This window comes from Pinus tabuliformis, chromosome X (assembly GCF_031772625.1).
Source record: "Pinus tabuliformis cultivar Carrire ecotype Pingquan chromosome X, CPIR1, whole genome shotgun sequence".
NCBI classification, from domain to species: domain Eukaryota; kingdom Viridiplantae; phylum Streptophyta; class Pinopsida; order Pinales; family Pinaceae; genus Pinus; species Pinus tabuliformis.
The window spans coordinates 1,008,541,862-1,008,550,859 of NC_142308.1; the positions used below are offsets into that span (position 1 = coordinate 1,008,541,862).

The following is an 8,998-nucleotide window of genomic DNA, read 5'->3' on the forward strand; positions in this document are numbered from 1 at the left end:
AAATATAATATTAATGTCAACAATATGAAACTAATTATTATTTTTTACTGTCCTTACCATGGTATGTATTTATTCGTAAGGGTTATCTTATTTGGTTGAGTACCCATCATCAAAGCACCTTAGTTTGTTATTTATAGGTCGCAATTTCAATTCTCTCAACGATCTCAAGATCAGGTAAATTTTCACATCACTTAACATTTAGCAATCAATGGAAATCATGCTTCAATTAATTGGCAATGCATCGGGGTGGGGGGGTTGGGGGTGTGCTGTGAGTGGATCCAACATTAAAGTAATTTTATTTTGTTCTTGTATGAACTCAAAATTTGATATGGTTATAGTATATTCATGTGATGATGGTATGGGAGGGTTTCAAGACTCAAATATGACTCACCCAAATAATTTGACAATCAAACGAAAAAATTATAACATAAATGTCAAGGATATGAAATTATTTATTATTTTTTACTATCATTATCATGGTAAGTATTTATCCTCAAAGGTAAGCTCAATTGGTTGAGTACTCCTTATCAAGTCCCCTTACTTTTTTATTGAGAGGTCACGGGTTCAATTCTCACGATTCTCTTGAGGTGAGGTAAATGTTCAATTTACAAGGATACTTTTTCACCAAAGGATATGAAAAGAATGTTGTTTCCAAGATTCCATTGATGCATCGATTGTTGGTACACATGTTAATCCTAAGGAGGCATGGGAAGAAATTCAAGAGGTTCATTCTCTTTCCTTTAATCCAACTAACAAGAGGACATTTATCACTTATATTGATAATGAAGAAAATGTATCGAACAAGTAAAGGTTCTCCCAAGCATATTCTTAACCTCATGAATAATGAGATGAGGCGAAGATATGGTGTAGTAACTTTTGATATTGATACTCATACTGGTAATAAAGTGGAAATTAAGAATAATAATGAAGTATTTTAACATGTATCTAATATAACAAACATTCTAAGATAAATCAAACTTCTTATACTACTTCACCATCCAAACATTATTCAGATTAAGCACATTATGCTTCTCCATCTCAACTAAAATTCAAAGATATATATGTTGTATTTGAGTTAATGGAGTGTGATATTCACCAAGTTATTAAAGAAAATGATGATCTCACAGTTGAACACTATCAGTTCTTTCTACAATAGTTTTTTAGATATCTAAACCATATTCATACAACAAATGTATTTCAGTGTGAATTGAAGCTAAGAAAATATTTTTACAAATGTTGATTGTAAATTGAAAATATGTGACTTTGGGTTTTCTCATGTCTCCTTCAATGATGCTCCATCTACCTGTTTATAAATGGATTATGTGACAACTAGGTGGTACTATGTACTTGATTTTTATGGTTATTTATTTACTAAGTAAACTCATGACATTGATATTTGGAGCATAGAATCCATATTTATTGAAATTCTTACAGGAAAACAATTGTTTCTTGGGAAGAGTGTTGTACATCAACTAGATATCCTAACTGATTTTCTTGGCACTTCGTCACCATAATCACTTTCTAGGATCCACAGTCAGAAGGCTAGAAGACACTTAGGTAACATGCCGAAAAAGAATCCAATTCCTTCCCACAAGAGTTCCCAAATGTAGATCCACTTGTCATTTTTCTGCTTGATCTTATGTTTGCATTTGATCCAAAAGGTTGACCTATAGTAGAGTAGGCATTAGTTGATCCATATTTCAATGGTTTGGAAAATTTTGAGCGTCAACCTTCAATACAACCTATTTCAAAGTTGGATTTTGAGTTTGGAAGGAGAATATTAACAAAGGATGATGTGAGAGAGATTATCTATTGAGAGATTTTAGATTATCATCCTCATATGCTACGAGAGGCTCTATGTGTTGCCAACTGCCAACTTTATATATACAACTGTTTAGATATGTTTAAGAGACAATTTTCTCATCTAGAGGAACACTATAGTAGAGGTGAAAACAATGCACCCCTTAGGAGACAGCATGCATCTTTACCAAGAAAGGATGTCATTGAATTCAGAGAGAATCGTACAAAGCACAACAAGGATTCTAAAAATAAATAAGTAAACCAGAAAGAACAATTGTAGTATGTAACTAAGGCTACTTTTTATGTCCACCAAGAAATCAGAGCATTATGATTGATTATGTAGTTTCACTAATTGATGGTGCAAGTAAAGAAGATCAGATCCATGGAACCTAGTGAAGAATGTTAGTGTTAATGCTTCCAAGTGCATATTTGTTTGCAATTCCTATCAAACAAGACACTCCACAATGAAACATGGGGATGAGAAAAATGAAAACTTGAGCAGTGAACCAAATGTTGTCACATATAATATAGATTCAATGGTTGTTGGTTCTATAAGAAAGATTGCAACAATGTCCAGTGCAGTGGCTTGTTCATGAATACTTCATTGTTTGTTTAAATAATTCACGGAACTGGTTAATAGACTCTAGTTCATTTGGTTGAAGTTATCATGAATAAATTGATTTTAGGTAGAAAGTCTTGAATAAATTGATTTCGGCATGTCCACGTGACCCTATGAAAGGTTATTAGACATGGTTTTTTTCCTATCATCGATGGCATGGTTTCATGTTGCTTGTTTCACACTTAGGTTGATTCTAGAGGTCTCTAGGCAGAGACCAATGATAATTATAGTTTGTTCCAGGAAAATTCGGGTCATCAACTTTGGGCGTGATTTTTTGGCAAATGAAGAATAATTTGGTAAATCTAAAACATGGGTTTGTTCCAAGACATACCAAGTTTGGTTATTCTTGCGAATTTCCTCCAAAATGTGTGTCAATTGAGAAAATTATTAGTGTTTTTTTTTTTTCAGGGGTAATTTTTAGTTGCACCATTGACTAGCTCCGCCCGAAATTGAGTGACTAGTCAGCCAAACACACCATATTGAGCTATTCTCATAATATGATATACCAAAGAAATCCTATGTGATAATATCTTTAGTTAACAATGCATTAAAGACAATCTTTTGTAGATTCTCAAATATTTGACATATCATTTTTGGTGGAATTGGTTTCAATTCACCCCTGATCCTTCCTCTATAAAATCATGAGACAAAAGTAGACAAGGGTTTCAAAAAAACCTTTAAAAGGAGTTTAGGAAAGGTTTTCCCATATTTTTCTCATGTGGGATGATCCCAAGAGGTGACCACTAGGTTGTAACAATATAATTATGGAATTCTCTCTCAATGCAAAGACTACATGTTGGAGTTTCTTTCATTTTTGTGTTGGTTCTTGATTTGAGTTAACAATACCTTTTATAAGGGAGCTTGCTCATTGGTCTCGGCGTGCCATTTAGCTCACTACCCCTTTCGATTGCAATTTTTTTATCGTTTGCTGAGTTTATATTATCTCTCTCTCTCTCTCTCTCTCTCTCTCTATATATATATATATATATATATATATATATATATATATATATATTCCTTTTGTTGATACTTTTTTCTAATGCTAGATTTCATTTATATTTCTTAATGAATGTTTGTACATAACATAGGTTATATACGAGGCTAGACATGATATGAATGAATTTATATGTCTTATGTGGTATCTATTTAAATTCTCGGCATCACGATATCTTCAACTCTCTGATAATTGTGTGACTTTAGATAATATTTGAGCCTATGTTGAAGAATTTCATTCACTATCTTGTAAAGAATAATTGCAGTATTTACATTCTTTCTAACCTCTGGTCAAGGAATGTTTGGTTCATATGTATATTCAATAATTTGGAATAAATATAGTTTTTCCTTAACATAATCTAATATTAACAAAATGAGCAAATATGACTTAGTCTTTGCACCCTTGAGGGACTAGGCTTGAATTCTTTATCTAGCCATTTCAATTATGTGTTGGATATTTCTACAGTTAGTGTAGGTTAGGTAGCCTAGCATCGTTATTTTCATTTAGTCATTTAAACATTGATTATCTTTTGTTTCCATAGTTTCCAAGGAGACCTATGTTCCTTTGTCTCTTGGCTTAACGAGATAGGTTTCACATAGAATTTTCTCACCTTAGAAGAAGATCCGAGAGTAGGATCTATGTTCTTCTCTTTCTTTGAAAGTGTGGAGATCATTAGGGTTTATGTCTCCTTTGTCCTCTAGACAACTAAGGTAGGCTTCACATAGAAATAGCTTAGCCTAAAAGAGGAGCGACACTTCAGAAATTCTTGTGACTAGTAGTTAGGGTTTACTTCTAATTGCTATTAGATTGCAAAGTTAATGGACAATTTGTAGAGTACAATAGGGTTTGTTTCTTCATGTCTCGAAAGTCCTTCTCGGGTATATATTGTGTTGTGTCTTGAAGTCTACAGAAATTGACATGATGATGTTGAAACATTAAATAAGATATATTACAACCAAGAGTAGGCATGGGTAAATGCTTTTAATTTAGATTTTGATACTCTCTAAAAAAAAATCATTTGTTGATAATATAAGGGAAGAATTTTAACATTCAAATGTTTTAGCATCTTTGGTGAAATTCTAATCTTCTCTTTCCTTTGATTCTTATGTTCATTTTCTTGACTTCATTTTCTGGGCTAGAAATTTGACCCTTAATGGATCAATTTCTTTAATTCCCTCCATGTTGTAGTATTTCTCTAACTCCTAAACCGAATCCATAAACAATTCTACATTTGATTCTCTTTTAAAAGACTTCAACCTTAGCCCTCCTTTCTTGTTTGGATCTAACTTCAATAAGCCTCTCCATGGGATTTGTGAGTCCAACATAAACCCTTTGAACCTCCGCTTCTTCTTTGAAATCCTCATTAGGGAGCCTACACTTGGAGTACTTCTTGTATATTTTCTCTAAGTTTTAGATTCCTCCTGCTTCTTCTACCGTTCAAAAAAATTACCCTCTAAGCCGTCATCATTAGTCATCATTTGTCTAATAAATTACCCTCTAAGCCATCATCATTAATCTAATAGCATCATTTGTCTAATAGAAATTTGCTGCAGTGATTCACCTCCTAGAGAGTTGCTAATATTTGTGAGACGCTTTCTAATCTACTACAGATCCAATCTATATTAAAAAAAGATATAGAAGGACATGCTTCGATAATAAGTTCACAACGGACAATAAGACCACAAGATACACCAACATGCGTAGAGGGTAAAAACATAAATCCTGATTCTTATCCCTTTTTTCCCGAAGAGAACAAAAACCCAAAGCAAAAACAAAGCGGTTTCTCTTCCTTTAGTTCGTGTATGATCACAACTTCTCTGGCATGTTGTCCCTTGTCTTAGTAGGACAATGTTTCAAATCAGTACTCTCTTCATCGTCCTTCTAGGTCCGATGTTGGCAGTGCTAACCATAGAAAGAGACCTCAGTCAAACACGTGCATTTCACTAACACGAGGAAAACAGGCGCGTGAGTGAAAACTGTTAAACGTGTTTGTATTACAGGTGGTAGATACTCAGCCGCAAAGAAAACTTCCCAATAGTTCATGCAATGGACTGAAATTATGGGTAGACACTTTGACACGACATCAAATGTTACGACATGAAATTGTCTCTGAAATATTCGAATGTGCATATGCCCACCTATTTTACTTATGTTCAAACAATGAATTCTCAGTCAATGTCAAGCAGCAGGGTGGAATTCTTATCCTTATCCGACCGTGTCAAATTTTGCATGTTCAAATTCACGAAACCAATCATGCTTGCAACTGCAAATGACTTATTCATCTATGAACTCTCCTATATAATGGTATTCAGCGTATCGTAATATACATATTGAGATTTGCATAGCATATAAGAGTGCAGCTTGCAGAGTCTAACCCATCGTCAGCTTACCGCGCATCTCGTCAGTTCGACATTTTCAAAGTCAGAAATTATGGATCGAATCCTACATCACCTGTTTTCATTTCTAGGAAGGAAGAACCCTTTGTCCTTGACAAATCAAAGCTTCCCTTATTTGCGTGAAGACTTGATAATCCCCAATGGATACCAAAATATAGCTCTGGCAGATATGTGGAAAGATATTCACGGATCGAACTGGTGGTATGGTCTATTAGACCCCATTAATCCAGTTTTGAAATCTGAGATTCTCAGGTATGGTAATTTTGCGGAGTTATGTTATGATGCATTTGATTCAGACCTTTCCATGAATGATTATGGTGGGTGTAAGTATAGCCCTGATAAATTGTTCCAAAGTTGTGAAATAACGGGTAATTCGCAGTACTGCCCTAATGGCTATGAAGTTACTAAGTATTTGTATGCGGACACTGATATTTTGGGGAGGGAAATAGAGCGACCCGTTTGGATTGGCTTTATTGCAGTGTGCACAGATGATAAAGAGATGCAAAGACTTGGGCGGCGGGATATTGTAATAGCGTGGAGAGGAACCCAAACGGTTCAGGAATGGATGGAGGATGCTAGGGACATCTTAGTTCCCGCTCGATTAGCAATTACTCGTTTCAAGCGCAAGGGTGTCCGAGCCGGATTATCGAGTACTGCTCATTTCAACGACAACGGCGTCCGGGTCGAGGAGGGATTCTTAAGCTGTTACATCTCTCATGAAGAGAATTCAAAATCTGCTAGAGATACTGTTATTTCAGAAATTCTTAGACTGGTGGATGAATACAAGGAAGGAAGTCTGAGCGTAACAATAACTGGACACAGCTTGGGAGCTGCTCTGGCGACCTTAAGTTCATATGACGTCAAAAGAATCCTTAACGAAAATACATCGGCACGGCCTATACCTGTAACTGCGTTTACATTTGCCTGCCCGCGAGTAGGAAATAGAACATTCGCCCTGCGAATGGAGGAACTCGGAGTGAAGGTGTTGCGGTTGGTAAACAAGGACGATATTGTTCCAAAAGTTCCTGGGCTTGTTTTCAACGAGAACTGCTGGACATGGTTAAGCAAACTGTTCGCTTGGTTCCCTTGGACATATTTTCACGTCGGTGTGAAAATGATTCTGGACAACCACGACATCCGCAACCTTGATCCTGCTTACGCTCACAGTCTAAAGGTTTATCTTCATCTCATTGAGGGTTATGTCGGAAAGGGTAAACCTTTCAAATATTCTGGTAGCAACGCCGCCACAAACATCAAATTGATAAACGTAGACAGCGAGAAGAACTACAGATGATGGCTGAAGCACCTTGAATCCTGTAAACTACAAGGATGGCTGAATAATGATTGTTTTGTGCACTGTCCTCTTTTATTTTATCAGCGTTCTCATTGTGAGAAGATCAAATCATTAGATAATTATATTTAGTGACTCAAAGAGAATCAAACGCTTCTCTATCATGAATAGCCTGTATCACAAGTTTCATAGCTGGTATAACAATGAAAGAAATAAAATAAATATGGGTTATTTCATCTTGAGTGTAATATTTTGATATATCACAATATAAATACAATTGATATATTAACATTCAATTTGAATTCTGATTTAGTTTTTATAGTTGCTGAATTTGGATTTTTAGTAAAACTTTGTAAAAGTTTTGATTGTTTTTAGATTATTATAAATTCATTGAACTTTTAAAAAAGGTTGTAAATATTTTTAGGGCTCGATATGCTGAATTTAAATTAAAATGTATTATTTATAATATATAAATGGGTAACATTTACATGTTAGCTAAAATTAATATATAATATATAGTTTAATAAAGATATTGTAGCATTCTTAAAAAACTAAAAGCAATAAAAATAAGAAACTTCATTGTTTTTGTTATATTAATAGCTTTACAAATTAAAAAAATCATATATTGCATTAAAATATAGTAGCACCAATAAGTTAAGAAAGTGTTTAGGGAGGTTGAGGAATTGCCATGACAACCAAAAGTGAGGATAAAAAAAGTTCAAATTTTTTTGCAATAACAGTGTTTGAATCATGGCTGCCAAATCTTACCCGAATTTCTACGCAAAAAAGCAGTGGGCATAAATAAAATAGAATATTGAGTATGTAACCATACTTGAAATTAATTAATAAGCACATAAATTTACAATTAACAATATGTTTAACCATAGATATTCAAGTTGTAGATATTATTAACTTGTAAATAGGGTTTATTACAATACCATGGGCCAATACCAGGTCTCATCAATACCACATGTCCAAAAACCATCTCTCATTTCACACTCAAAATATTTTATTTGAATTTAATTTTATAACATTTTTTATTAAATTTAAAAGAAAAAGTAATATAATTACTCTTGAGATATATCTACACCTCCATCACATGAAAATATATAAAATATAAATAGTAGCTATAAATTAAAGTCCATTTCACAATATAAATTAACATAATAATTTTGTAACCATATTTAAATTTCAGTAATAAACAAAAAGAAATAATATTTACAATATAACAAGATTTTTAACCATGGATATTATTAACCATACCATACCATGGGCCAAAAGATGGGTCATAAATACCACCTGCCCAAAAATTATCCCTCATTTCACAATCAAAATAATACTTACAATTAACAAGATTGTTAACCATGGATACTCACCACTTCACCATGGATATTATTAACTATACCATACCATGAGCCAATACCATGGCTCATCGATACCACATGGCCAAAATCCATCTCTCATTTCACAATCAAAATATTTTATAAATAATTTTTTTTATTTAATTTTTCCAGTATGGAAGAGTTGTTGTAATTTCCACTTATATTATGTTATCTAAACATTTTAACCCAGTCAAATTACATAATAATAATAATAATAATTAAAACATTTTGAATGGATGAAAGTATATAAAATAAAAATTTAACTAAAAAAATTAAACCAACCTATATCCATCTTAACTTCCGATCTATCAAGCTCCGAGAGGCATCAAACTAAAAATAAAAATTAAACCAACCTAGATCCATCTTAAGTTGCCATCTATCAAGCTCAGAGAGGCATCAAATTTCTAGAGGTGCAAATTTTTCTTCAATTTTTCCCACAAAAAGGAGGTTTGCACATTGAGACATTTGATGCATCTCAGCACTTGATAGATCCAAGGTTAAGATGGATCTAGATTG

At 33.6% G+C, this 8,998-nt stretch overlaps 2 pseudogenes; both read left to right on the forward strand.

Annotated features, from left to right (window-relative positions):
• Window positions 1–866: 866 nt before the first annotated feature.
• Window positions 867–2,056, forward strand: LOC149143165 (mitogen-activated protein kinase 9 pseudogene; annotated as a pseudogene).
• A 3,922-nt stretch (window positions 2,057–5,978) lies between these two features.
• Window positions 5,979–7,103, forward strand: LOC149143166 (phospholipase A1-Igamma2, chloroplastic pseudogene; annotated as a pseudogene).
• The last annotated feature ends 1,895 nt before the right edge of the window (window positions 7,104–8,998 follow it).